Raw genomic sequence first — 15,157 nt, 5'->3', positions numbered from 1 at the left:
ACGCGCTGGTGACGACATAATCCAAGATGGCGGCGGCCCGGACTACAGCCAACATTATGTAATAAAGCCTTAAAAGACATGGATATAATGAAAAGAGTGGATGGACAGATGCATAAACATGCAGACTTTCACACGGACACACACAGACTTATTAAACACACACGGACTTATTAAACACACACGGACTTATTAAACACACACAGACTTATTAAACACACACAGACTTATTAAACACACACGGACTTATTAAACACACACGGACTTATTAAACACACACAGACTTATTAAACACACACGGACTTATTAAACACACACGGACTTATTAAACACACACAGACTTATTAAACACACACGGACTTATTAAACACGCACAGACTTATTAAACACACACGGACTTATAACACACACAGACTTATTAAACACACACGGACTTATTAAACACACACGGACTTATTAAACACACACGGACTTATTAAACACACACAGACTTATTAAACACACACGGACTTATTAAACACACACGGACTTATTAAACACGGTAAATAGAACAGGCTTCACCGATCGGCTGGCACTAGGACCCAGAAGCAGAGTAAGTGCGTCCCCTATCCAGCCTTCACAGGCTGTAATATCATCAGTTTATCATTTTACCAGTTGTTAGAGCTACTGTCTTTACCAGGGAGATAATATTTATTACTGGTGATTGTTTTCTGGAGTTTTACTGGGATTTTTACCAGTGATTAGTTCATATCTCCCTTGCGCTCCGCGGTCCAAACTGACACCATAGCCACACACGTATGAGTGAGTCACACACGTCACTCAGTCACATTAAGGAAGGTTGTGGTCATTATACAGGGTGGATTAAATAATGAATAAAGGATTGTTTTATCCCGTTCTTCTCCGTGTTATTATCACATTATAAAAAAGTTTAAAAATAGCAGTAATTAGTGCTGGTCTCGAACGGTCTTGACGGAAAATCCCGAGTCCGGGCAGCCCGAGTCCAAGACAAGACCGAGTCAAAATGCTTCAGAGTCCGAGACAAGACCAAGACCTTTAAAATTTGGTCTCGAGACCAAGACCGGTCTTGACCACCACAACACTAAGAAGAGGTGTGAGAACATGAGCTGGAACTGATACAACGATTGAAAAAATCGCACAGTGTCTGCTTGTCTTTACCTCTTCTGTCCGGGTTTTTCATATGTATATATATATATATATATATATATATATATATATATATATATATATATATATATATATACGTATATATATATAAATTAAGTCTTTCCTATATATATATACAAATATATTAAGTCTTTCATATATATATATATATATATATATATATAATTTCCTGAACGGCTTGCCATATAATATATATATATATATATTCAGGTAAATACAGGCAACCTGCAGAACCAAATTCTGCAACCAGGATTTTGCAGGTCCTGGTTACCTGTATTTACACACACCCGTAGCTCTTCTTCTCTTCTTCATGGTGTCTACGAATCAGCAGAGGTAGAACTGTCGCCTCCTGCGGTCACAGATTTTTCCGGGTCACGGATTTTGTTTATCATAGTTTGGTAAACAAAAGAGGTTTGCATTGACTTTTTTACCTTTTACTGATTTTTAGAGCGATTGGCGCCCTGTCCAGGGTGTACCCTCGCCTAGCGCCCAATGAGAGCCGGAGATTGGCACCGGCAGACCCCCGCGACCCTGTAAAACAGGAACAAGTGGGTCTGAAAATGGATGGATGAATGGATGATTTTTAGAGCATCCCAAAGCAGCACAATTTGTCATTTTGACTGAAAAAGCTGCTAAATGATCCTGAATGCTTTCATTCCTTTACAACTCAATGGACTGAAAGAGGTGATTTGGATCATCATTGATGTCATTTCAACATGGCACTGCACAAACTCAAAAATGGTAAAGTAGTCCCATATAAAAAAGTTAAGAAAACGAATATGTTACAAAATAATAGATCTTCTAATAAGGACATTTCAAAGGATTTAGGCCACATTTATAAAAACAGTGGAGGATCCCTTTAAACAACCAAAAAAAACACAAGAAACTTAAATATAAAATATGTAGCAACTTCTGTATAAGTGTAGCAAAAGGTTGACCTTTCTTTCCATGTGTAAACTTCACAAACACGTCTAAAATTGGAACAATTTCAACTTCACGTTGAACAACATGTTATAAACGCATGTAAAGAAAGTCTTTCAGTGTGGTTCAACCAAGTGTGTTAACCTTTCATGATTTAAAGTCAAATCACAGTTACTCATTCAACAAAAGGTCATTTTTGAGGCTCAACACTCTTAACTTATTATCTTCCAGGACCATCAAGACTTTTGGATGAAGTCACAAGTTTTTATGGTAACTCAGGTGCAGTGCATAAATTAGTCTGAAAAGCGCGACATACCCTTCAGCCAGTGTGGGGAACTCCACAACTATGTTACCCTCAAGCACAACAGCAACCTTGTCAGGGAAGAAGCCAATAGTATCTGTTGAACCAGCACTAGACAGGAGAAGATCAACTGGTACGTCGTTGATTTCTGGTTCATCTGGCTGTGGCACCTAAAGAAAGTAACTATTGTTATACAGTGTATGAAAATAAATACTTACGTCACATGTCTTTAGAAATCTAGAGTCATCTTCATGCAGATACGTTGGGTGGGTACCGAGGACAGCAGCACGTTGAATATTGGCATCATCTTGTTCCTGAAGAGTGTGTGAAAGCATTCTTGCTTTAGATTTGTACTGGGAAAAGCATAAAGCTATTCATTCAAAAACTCCTATAATGTCTGTAGTGGGTAATGATGTCATTATATAGCACTGCTCTAGTCTAAAGTCATGGGAATTCAAACAGAGGTTCACCAAAACTCCCAGTTCCATTGTTATCATACATAAAGTACCACAATCCAAAACTGATCAAAGCCTGAAGACGGGGATATGTTGGTCTAACTCAGCATAGAAATGAGTTTTTAGGTTCAGGTGTGAAATTCTGTGAAATTCCAAACAAATCTATAAAAAATAAAAACAATTGTAGCTGTAAAGAAGGGGACAAAAATATAATATTTCACATAAACAACAGTTTACATACAACATAGAGATGGAATGCTCTCTGAATTTGTCAGATGATTGAAATATCTAGTGAAAGAGGTGGTCATATACTTCCAAACAATAAGTCACATTAAAGAAAATGTTCTAACCTGTGATTCCATCTTAAGGCCAGGCCATCGTTACAGAAACTCTTTGACATGCAAGTCATCATTGATGACCTCTTGGCGTCGTAGGGCAAAAGTATTCTGCATTAACTTAGAAATATTTAAGAGGTTCTAAAGATGTACTGAATGCACAAACCAGACTGATGATTCATTATTATGGTTGCTTCCATTTCAGCCTATAGAACAAAAAAAAAAAAAAACAGTGACTGTACATTTGCAACAATTTCATCTCCACTCAGTAAAATGGTTTTCTGCAGAGAACTGCAATGTAAATATAGATGAGACAAAATGAAAACCTAATTTAATCAGGAATGTGAGGAGAAATGAACTTTAAAGTGCAGAACCTTCTCCTTTTGAAAATAAACAGTGCAAATGAATCAACCAAACCATTAATCACTAAGAGTCTGAAAACTAATCAATGACCAGGAAATAATATCAAACATTTGAAACATTTAGAAGTAAAACCATTTCAAATATTTTCCTCACTTATGGGCTTATGATGTAAATGTAATATATTATTGGAGGGAAACCTAGAGCTGAGATGTATTTGTATTTACAACCAATGCACAAAAACATTCACTTCTAAAATCAGGAAAACTTGAACATTTCCACAAATCAATTCTAAAAGGCTGCTATAAGGTGGAAGATTGAGAAACAAGTGCTGGAGCGAGTGGGTCATGCGATGCAAATGGGAAATGATAGACTGATGAAAACAATGGTGTTAGGGTGGAATAATAAGTTGGAAGGATGTGAAAAGAAGAAGAAAACGATGCTGTATATGAAGAGAATGATGAATGAGGCGGGGTTTGACTGGACTGATGTGGAGAGGTTGTGTGGTGACAGGAAGAAATGGAAGGTATGGTGAGGGAGAGAATGGAGCATTTGTACAAATGGGAGTGTCAGAAAGGACCTGAGTATGTGTGGGTGACAGTGAACTTAGAATGAAAGGAATGAAAGGAGAGTGATTGACTTAGTGTGTAGGTATGAGGGGTGTGGGAAGGTCTGCTGGAGTAAGGCAGGCCTGACCAATCATCAGAAGAATATGCATTAAGTGGCTGAGGAGAGAGTGAGATATGAGTGTAGGATGTGTGGAATGAGTGTGGAAACAGAAGGTGAGAGAGTGATTCATGAACGGACATGTACGGGGGGTGAGAGGGTGGTGGATGGGAGGAGTCAGTGTGGATCATTTATGGAAACTATGTGAGACATAGGACAAGATGCAGAGTAAATGGCCTTTGAGTGGGGGGTGGAGTGGAGGTGGGTGAAGGGGAGGATGGGGGTGTAAAGGCCAAAGCGTTGGTGGAATGAGAGCGAGAGGGAGGACTTCCGTGTGCCCGGGGTGCCAGAGGGAATTGTTGGATGCCAACATGGAGAGGCACCAGAGGAGCTGCATGGTATGGGACCCTGGGGGGGGGGGGGGGACAAGCCCCTGACGGGGACCGACGGCCCAAAATGGAAATAGAAATGGAATAGAATGGAGGAATGTAAGAAGTATATAAAATCAGGCTTTCTTCACAAGCAAACGTTAATCTGGTGTTAATATGAGGGGAAAAACAGAGATTTTAACTGTGGCTCAGACAGAAAAATGTGTCCAATCCTCACCCTGCAGTAATCTGATCAATAATCTGATCAAATCAACCTGTTACATTGTTTATCAATGAAGGCCTTTCAAATTAAAAGTGCACTTTATCATTTTCACTGATTTCAATGACATTTACAAGCATTGGGAAAACTCCATGTTCAGTGATTTCTAGACATCCCCAAAAATAATGACATCATGGCCCCGCCTCCTTTGCTTCAGACCTTTTTCATTCACAGATGACGTACTTTTGGTTGATTTACGTGCGGTGGGCATGTCAGGAACTTGGACCGGAGAATACGCACAAGGAGAATAGTAATAATCAAATAATAAGAATCCTTTTGTGTCATTATTTGCATGTTTGGTATTGAAGTCATCCAAAAGTAATCACTTACTCTATCACATAATATAGTGATAAAGTAAGTTATTGATTCCATTTTTTAACAGGTTACTTGTAAATGTACCTTATTACTTTTTTAAAGTAACTCTGCTAATCCAGTGTATCACTGAATGCAGTGGTTCCAAACTTTTTCTGCTGTACCCACCTTTGAAAAATTAAAAACTCCCAGGTCCCCTCATAGCAAAAAAATGCAACCTTTTTTGCAAAAAAAAAAAAAAACCACAAACAAAAAAATTGGAATATTTTTCAAACCTCATAAAAACAATTTAGAATTTGTAATCACATGTTTCATATCAGTAATACAGCTTTCTATTAATAAAGTGCTTATTGTTTATGAATCATTGAATTGATTTGATGAGTACAGTGTCTGTCAGAAGTATGTATTCATGTGGGAGTTTAAGTAGAGTTGTCAATTATGGACAAATGAGAATATGTGTTTGAAGGTTGGATTTACAAAACATGTGTACATAATCTGTAGTGTTATGAAGGGGAATTTTTTTGTGTGTGTGTGTGTGTGTGTGTGTGTGTGTGTGTGTGTGTGTGTGTGTGTGTGTGTGTGTGTGTGTGTGTGTGTGTGTGTCAAATCTAATGTTGAATGGCTCCTTTTCTTGGAGAAAATCCTTTTTAGAATTATTTCTTCCTTTCACTAATTTCCCATGACAAGTTCAGTCTGACAATCTGTGAGACAATCTCAGTCAATAACTTGAGTAAGTAATAGTGTCTGATGCAGTAATGTCAATATAAATATAGTTTATTATCCAAAAACATGATTATAATAGAAGTCAATATGAAAAGAGATAAAGTATTTTCAAAAAAATTTAAATAAACGTTTTGCAACATCAAATTACTCCAAAATTACGGATGAACACACTTAGCGTGTGTACAAGCTTTGATAAAGTTTCAGGTTGCCCGTCTGCGCCGTCTGCCCTCTCCGGTGGCCCGCCGGGCAGACGGGCTGGGCTCCTACCAGACAGGCCTCCTACATGGACACTTCACATCACTCACTCCCAGTTGGTCTGGCTCACCCACTTGTTGCACCACACTCACATACCCAACCCTTGGGGGGCTGGATGGTGGGGCTGGCGGTGGAGGGGGCCGCTGCCTCCTCTACTAAGTAGTGGCGCGGGGGCGGAACTCCCACCTCTGGCTGCCCTACTAATCCCTCCAATTTTTATCACACCTCAACACACCACCCCCCGGAGGGTAGGACCACCACTTCCACCCTCCGGAGCTATTGCACCACATACACATATATACACATAGGCTGGATGGGGAGCACCGCTCCCCTCCATCCACCCTTTTTTAATAGCACTTCATACATTCACTAAACACATACATTCACTCAGGGGATAGGGAAGTGCCTCTCCATTGGGGAATGGAGAGGCACCATAACAGGGTGGTGGGTAAATTCACACATCTGGGCCTGTCGGGTGGGGGCCCGGCCCCTCTGTTGATGGCTGGGCTGCCGTGTGGGGATCGGGGGGTGTGGTCGGGCATTGCGGGGCGGTGGGTCTGTGGGGGGTGTGGAGGAGTGTTGCTGGGGGCTCCCTTTGCGGGGTCTCTCCGGGCGGTGCCGGCCTGGTGGGGCGTGGGGGTGCCCCTTTTCTGCGGGTGGGGCTTGGCGCTTGTCTCGTCTCCTGGTTGCCTTGGGGGCGTGCCGCCGCGCCCTGCCATACCTGCAGGTGCGGCCCTGGGTGGCCCCGGCTTGGGCGGCAACCTGTGAGCCGGGCTCTGCGGTGTGGCTGGGCCCTTTGGTGGGGCGGGGCTGTCTGGGGTGCATCGTGTGGGCTGGCATCAAGGAAAGGCGATCTGGCGCGCTCTGGGGTGCCTGTTCGGTGCGCCTGGGGGCCGGCGGGGCGGCTTGCAGCATCCCCTTGGTGCCCTCGGCGACTATGGGCGTGGTTGTCATCCCTGGGGGCGCTGCTCTCGGTGCTGCTTCCGTTCCGGGTCCTTCTGGCCTGGGGTCCGGACCCTGCTGGCTCTGGGCCCACCGGCGGGCGCCCGCCGGCTGCCCGTTCCGCGCGGCTCTGGCCATCTGCTGGGAGGGGGCCTTGGCTCCTCTGCTGGGGTCTCGGGCGGGGGGCTCTCTGGGCCCTTCCCTCGGGGGGTTGGGTGCTTGGGTGTGGTGGGTGGGGGGGGCTGGATGCTGGCGGGGGGCCTTGGGGTTGGGGGTTGGGGTCGGTGGGGGGATGCCCTGGGTGCTCAGCTGCTTGGGGCTTCCTCGGATGTGTGTGTGGGGGGTGGTGGCTGCCTCTCGGTCTGGGATCTTGGGGGCATCTGGGGGGTTGCTCGGCCGCGGGGGGGTTGCCTGGGGCTCCCTGGCCCCCGCTCTTTCTGCTGGCCTGGCTGCATATGCGGGCCCAGGGCAGTTCCTGGGTTTGCAGTAGCGTTTTTTTTTTGCACATACACTGGTCTACGATGCACTGACACGCCTTGGGATGTGGGATAAAACTCATACTGGGCTTAACCTTAGACACGTTAATCCCAAATACCTGCTTTAGGTATTACCATTCACTCATTCATCCTGTCCACAGCCACCACCATTATAGCTATGCTTCACACTTGTCACCATACTGGCTAGATTACACAACATAATAAGCACAATATATTCTACAACCTCACATCTCACCCTCACTGCAAAACAATCTATTCTTCCCCACCTTTTCTATTTCCTGCCTTGAGTCTCTCCTCCCTGCTCCCTTTCCCCTCCCCTTCCCCCTCCCCCTCCACTTAGGTGTAACACTGCTCTCCCTTTTTATATCCTCCCTATAATAAAATATTTCTTACCCTTCCTTAGGGAGGGCTGGTGATGGTCACAATTAAGCAATAAAATAATAAACAAAATATGCATTGCTGTCTCATAATGATTGCACTTCCTGTGGTGTTGACCTTTGACAGCATGTGCAGACAAGGAAAAAATAAATAAATAAATAAATAAATAAATAAATAAATAAATAAATAAATAAATAAAGTTTCAGGTTGAACAGAAGCCCCACTCTGGGAGATATTTGGGCCACACACGCACACACACACACACACACGCGCTCGCGCGCGCACACACACACACACACACACACACACACACACACACACACACACACACACACACACACACACACACACACACACACACACACACACACACACACACACACACACACACACACACACACACAGACAGACACAGACAGACAAAGAGACCATCTTTAATTCATTAGGTAGATGTTAACATCACTTATAAGAAAACTAGAACGGATGAACACGAGATCTTTAAAGTTAAGAAAATAAAAACCACGACACTTCAGCTATAGTTTATCACCTGCTTCATTTATTAAAAACAAGATGGCAAATCATATCAAATGCATTAATTATTCAATATCAATTATTAAATATCCAGACAAATTGAGTTTTAATTCACATTCTATATATTTTTTGAAAGCATAATTAAGTAGAGATTCAAGGCTGATGGGCTGTTCCTATTAGAACATCATCAAGTGTGTGAGGGAAATTCCACTGACTTTTTCAGCCGTTCTTGTTCCTTTTCAGTAAATTTCATCTCCACAGACGTATTGTAAGGGAATTACCCAGAGTTCATTGCATTGTGATGTATGTCAAGAATCTCCTGGTAAACCAGCTGGAGACGTTTTAAAAGTGAGTGAATAAGTAACAAAAACATTGTAACATAGTGATACATTTGGACAAATACTATATAATTCATCTGTTGTTACAGTTAAAGGTAAAATCACTTTTTGTGTCTTTGTTGCTCCTATGTTATACAGGAGATTATATTGACAGTTTATATTGAGATATGTCTAAGTTTTTAGTGTTTTAAAAGAAACCAAGAAAGAACAGGTTTAATGTGTGTGTAAATATATGTGTATATGTTTATATTTGTGTAATTGTAGATATGTCATTATATATACATTGTGTATGGTCTAAGTTGTTGTATTGTGCTTCACATGCTAATGTGACAGTGAGTGGCTTTGCTTTGTAGTTTGTTTCTTTTTTGATTTATGTAAATTTGTTTATTATCTCTTAGTAACTTTTTACGACTCGACTAAAATGCAGTTTGGGAAAAAAAAAATAATAATGAGATTGTAAATGACTACAGTAGTATCAGTAGTGCACTGGCTCCATCATGTAGCCTATAGGGAGGTAAATACATTTATGACACTGTTTAATGCATAAAATAAACAGTAACTGAACAGTGAACCCTGAAGTTTTTTCCTTTGAGAACAAAACAAAACTAACAAAATGTATTTACTGGACACAGAAATAACACTTTTTATTTCTAGTGCTTCAAGCCCTCACAGCCTCACACACTCCATCACTTTCCAGGTGACATCAGACCAGTCCTCCAGGAATGGTCCCAGTCCTCCAGGAATGGTCCCAGTCCTCCAGGAATGATGGTCCCAGTCCTCCAGGAATGGTCACAGTCCTCCAGGAATGGTCGCAGTCCTCCTCCAGGAATGGTCCCAGCCCTCCAGGAATGGTCCCAGTCCTCCAGGAATGGTCCCAGTCCTCCAGATGAGCTACTCTGTGTCTGAGTTTAACTGACTCTGTGCTTTTAAAGCATCCTTGTTGTTCTGCTGGTTCTCCTTCACTGAGTTCTAATCACTGCTGGTCACATGGAAAGTTTACAATCTATTCACATGGTCCAACCTGTGGAACAGCACATCTATACTGTAGCTCTACCACCACCTCCTGGCTCTATATAGATACTACATTTACCTGCACTTATTACAAGATGTTTAACTGATAATATCATCTGCTTTGCTGAAATGATTGATTCTTAATATTTAATGGTTTCACAAACCAAAAGGTTGTTTTCTGCACTAATTTACTCTTAAACCAGCAGCTGTTTTCAGACAGAGAACCTGTAAATTAACATCTTTAAGCATGAAACTAATAATGTAAGTTTAGTAGAGTTTACTGACGTTAGCTCAGGTATGTAGCCTGTGCTACTAAAACTATCTAAACAGAGGCTCATTTAGCTTTTTAAATACTTTAAAGTGACTAAATAAACTTTTTAATAAGTCCATGAATGAAACCCTTCTGTCTCCTGTTTATTTATTTTTTCCTCTCAACAATGTGTAGCTGTCACAGAGCCATCCAGATAGAGCTGTTATTATATTCTAATTCTACCATAAACTGTCATAAATGTATCTACACCGTCTACTTCAAAAACTCTAAACCCAACCTGGCAACACAGCTGTTGTTGACTTGTCCTGTGTTATATGTGTAGTTTATTTATTGTTTGATTTAGAATTAGATGAAATCAATAATATTGATTTTTTCTGACTAAACTTTTCTGATTTCCATCAACAGGATTTTCTTTCTCCCAAAATGTCTTTCCTACAATTCTCCTCATAATTCAACTGTGAATAAGTGAAGGCCTCAGTGAGAATTGAACTCACGACCCCTGTTTAAAAGACCAGTGCTCTAAGCTCTGAGCTATGAGGCCCTCTGTCTGTCTCTGTGTGTGTGTGTGTGTGTGTGTGTGTGTGTGTGCGTGTGTGCAGCCAATCAGAGCCACTCAGAGAGTTTGAAGCCACACACACACACACACACACACACAGGCTTGGGGAGTAATGGATTACTAGTAACAGCGTTATGTAATCTGGATACAAAAATAATGTAACTATAATCTGTTACAGTACATTTAAAAACATGTAATCAGATTACCAGTATTTTTATTAAAAATGGGGATTACTTAGTGGGATTACTTCTTCAAAGCAAACAGAATATACACCGTGCAACAGATGCACAGAGTGCACACACACATTGTGACACTTCGTAGCACTTCACCATAAACGTGAAACCAATACTGCCTGCCTAGCTGTTTACCATCATGACTCAGGAGTTTTCACTGCATGAAAATTCCTGAGTCACTGTTTGCTGTGACCACACCAAATAAAACATGGAAAGGTAAATTACAAAGATGAACCCAAAGTTAACTTCTGACACAAACTCTCTACACCATAGACTGTAAACACACATCTCCACTACGCATCCTCAAGTTGCCTTCACTGACTGCCAACGCTGTAGGAATTAGGAACATCTACAACGGACACATCCAACAAACAGCAGAGCTGTTACAATATAAAGCTATTATGGTAACAGCTAACTTATATGATATTGTGCAGTAACATAAAAGCTGTATATGTGTTTGTTGTGTCTATTACTGCATGATGCAGAATAACTGCATTTGTTTGTCTAGGAAATAATTTTCAACAAATTGAATTAAAGTCACTTCCTGTACATTACATGAAAGACATGATGACACAGCAAACATAACTAATAATTAACTTAATTAATTTTTTAATTAATTTAAAACCAGAATCAGGAAAACAGAAAAACCAGGAACAGGAAAAAATAAAAACCAAATACAAAAAAAATGGGGTATTTCTGATTGTTTTTTAAATCAAAATAACAATAGTAACACATTATATAATTTTGTTTGTTTGTCTTTTTTACAAAGTGCAGTTGATTTTATATCTATAGCATAAAAAATCTGTGACTGCAGGTGACAGAACACATTTTTGTGGAGGTACGTCTTTTAAATTAACGCATGCCTCGAGATGCGTTCAAAGTCCCTGGGAAACCCAGAAATTTATAAAATATCCCCACACAGCCCTGACACCATGTGAAAACAAAAGAGGACATGTCTAAAACCATAAGTATGGTCACCATGCATGTCATCATTATTTAATAATGAATAGAAAAAATAAAAATGCAGTGTTATAGTTTGGTCACTTGGGGAGATTTATTAAGTTTTATTGTTATTAATATATGGACTTTTGGTATTGTTTACCATATTTGCATTGAAAAAGGAACCTTTGGATGAAATATTAATTAGAACATATTTTCAAATTAATATCAAAATAATAATGACTCACTGGAACACATCTGTAACCTTTGCACACCCAGAAACACAATATATTATTACTGTAAATATCATGTCTGCTATTAAAAACTGTATATTACAATAATTAGCATATTAGCACACACTTAGCTATAATAGAGCTTTTCATCTGTAAACCCTTCTTAGAAACCAATGATCACACAATGTGTTGCCTGTTATCTCACGCTACGAGGTGACTATTGTTGGAATTGTCCCTGTATAAATAAAGTTTCATTGAATTAATATGTGACCTTTGACAAATAAACAGTGGTTGCAAATATCAAACTACTTATGTGTAACTCTATTGTAGTCCAGTCATCACATTTATAAACTATCTTAGTCATCTAGGATCTGTGCACCCTCAGAAAATCAGCTGCTCACATTATTTTGACCTGAAATCATCTGATTTTCCACCGTTTGTAATTCTTCTCCAGTCTGCATTGACTCCTCCCACCAGAGCGTCATGTTTAAGGGAAGAAGAAAATGAAAATGGATGATTTATTATTCATTTTATTTATGAGTTAAAAAATGCAGCTATATTCTGAAAATGAAAAAGCATTTCTGTTAATGGATTTTAAATTGAATTATGGTACAGATATACTTCCATAGTTTATACAGTTGACATAGCGTTCTTATTCTCTATTACAAGTTCACAGAGAAGCTGCAGTGTTTGCAACTGTCGTCACCTAAAAAAGACAAACAAACTAAACAATAAAATATGTTACCATTGTTATTTGGATTATTGTGATTTTAAAACCAATCAGAAATACACCGTTTTTATCTGTATTTGGTTTTTACGTTTTCCTGTTTCTGGAAATCATTGGTTGAAAAATAGGTGAATGTCAAGCAGCATTTTGTCAGGTCTGTTGTGTTTGTTTTTGTTTGCAATGCCTTTGAATAAGTTGTTTTGTGCCTGACTTGGCTAGTGAGGTGTATTGACTGTTTCACATGTGATAGGAATTAAATCATCTAAATTAAACTTTGGCTGAAATACTATACTAGCCTCAGCATGGGAGACAGAAGGTTGTCTCTCTCTGTGAAGTGTAAATGTGGACCAAGGGGGGACCCTTTCCCCTTCCTGGCCAAGCAAAGGAACAGTAGGATCAAAGAACAGGTTCGTTCCTGTTCTCACCTCTTTGTCACATTAAACAATCAATCAATGTTTACTTGCTAAGTTTTCAAACTCTGGGCTCCGAACCCATGCGGAGCCCAGGGGATTTTATCACCCCCAAAGGTCACTCAGGATGTTGGAAGAATACCAGCTGTTTGTTTCCCCCTCAAAATGAGATCAAAGAAATTGTAATCACCTTAAGGGACAAATGTTGCTTCCTTTCCTTTGTGTCCCGAGAGAAGGGTCGTTAAGTAATCATGTGACATCTGAGAACTTTGTGAAAGATATAAGCTTTTCTCTCCTGTTCTTGCTTCAGAGTAAATCTGACCCCAACTGCTCTCACAGGGCCTCTGCCTCAGCCCTGTTCTTTTGATTCTGCTTGTGTTAATAAACTTTGTGTTATTATGCAAGCTAGTTTCATCTACGATCCTTATTCATCCTCCACATCATCACCCGGGGAAACACGACAAATTTGGCGTTGTCGGGCAGTGACTGCTACAATTGTTCTTCCGTGCCATGGTGTCCCTCAGTTCATCCAACATCCTTGGTGAGTATGAGATGGGTGTTTGGGGTCACTGTGTTAACATGGATATTGTACAGTTTAAAAGAATTTGTGCATTGTGTGATGTTTGTGTCGAGTGGAATAAGTTTTGTCCAAATTATGTTGTTAAATTGAGACGGACATTGGATAATCGAATAATGGACAACAGAGAACCGAAATGGTAGGATAGTTTTGTTTTGGAATGGTAGGGATGTAATGGCTATTTTATGGTTTTGGGACTTAATATCCATGCAAGAATTGGGAACATGGCCATTTTTCCTACATTCTGTAAGTCTCTGTCGCAGGTTTTGTCACTTAATCAGAAATATGCTATAGAGAATTTGACACTTAATTTGGTAAAGTTAAATTTTGAAATAAAGGAAATGAAAATGACTTGACTATGGAATGAATTCATGAGTTGAGTTGAAATAAAGGAAATGAAAATGACTTGACTATGGAATGAATTCATGAGTTGAGTTGAAATAAAGGAAATGAAAATGACTTGACTATGTTATGAATTCATGAGTTGAGTTGAAATGAGAGAGAAATGAAAATGACTTGACTATGGTATGAATTCATGAGTTGAGTTATGATGATTGTTTTTGAGTAAAGATTCAGGAATTTACTCAATATGGTGGAAAATGAATGAGCCACTATGGAATAAAGCGCTGTTTTGATGTTTTGTGTGTCAATAGGAATTAACGAATACATCTGCTGGTCAATTGTATTTGTTTTTTCTGTTTTCTGTTTGTGTGTGAATTTAATGTTCATTTGTATGTCATGTTTGTAAATGTAAGTTGTGTTTTGAATTGTATATGATTTAATGCAAAAGAGGGTAATTGGATATAAGCCCTAATGTTACATAAGATAGATTTGGTTAAGGGTTAAGAAATATGAGCCCTATAAATTATGGGGACTTTTGTTAGACTTTGGTGCTTTTTGAGATCGATTATTATCTAGAATATATTTTCAACATAATGTTAAACATATCTTAATTAAAAAATAATGATTTAGCTCTGTTTAAGGTTGGTTTTGATGTCGACCTTGTTTGGGGCCGCTTGCCCTATGTTGATCTGCAGTTCGCTGTGGCTGCCCTTGTGTTCCTCCTGCACGCTGCAGAGGGGTGTGTCTGTGTGTGCGAATGCGTGTGTGTGTGTTCTCTCCCTGTCATGCGTTGAATGAATGGTAGTGAAATAGCTGTTATAACTGATTTTAATATGACTTGTGACTTATTGGTGAAGTTACTATTCAGTGTTTGACAGAGCTGTGTGTGTGTGTTTGGATTCTGACTGTTGCCACGATTGACGCTCTGGTTTAAAGTTCTTAATAAATAAATAGCGTTGTGCTGCATGTAGACGCCTTGGTTTTAATTTAGATTTTACACTTTTAGCATTGTCT

The sequence above is a fragment of the Gouania willdenowi genome, unplaced genomic scaffold (genome assembly GCF_900634775.1).
Source record: "Gouania willdenowi unplaced genomic scaffold, fGouWil2.1 scaffold_62_arrow_ctg1, whole genome shotgun sequence".
Taxonomy (NCBI): domain Eukaryota; kingdom Metazoa; phylum Chordata; class Actinopteri; order Blenniiformes; family Gobiesocidae; genus Gouania; species Gouania willdenowi.
This window is presented reverse-complemented; position numbering follows the sequence as displayed.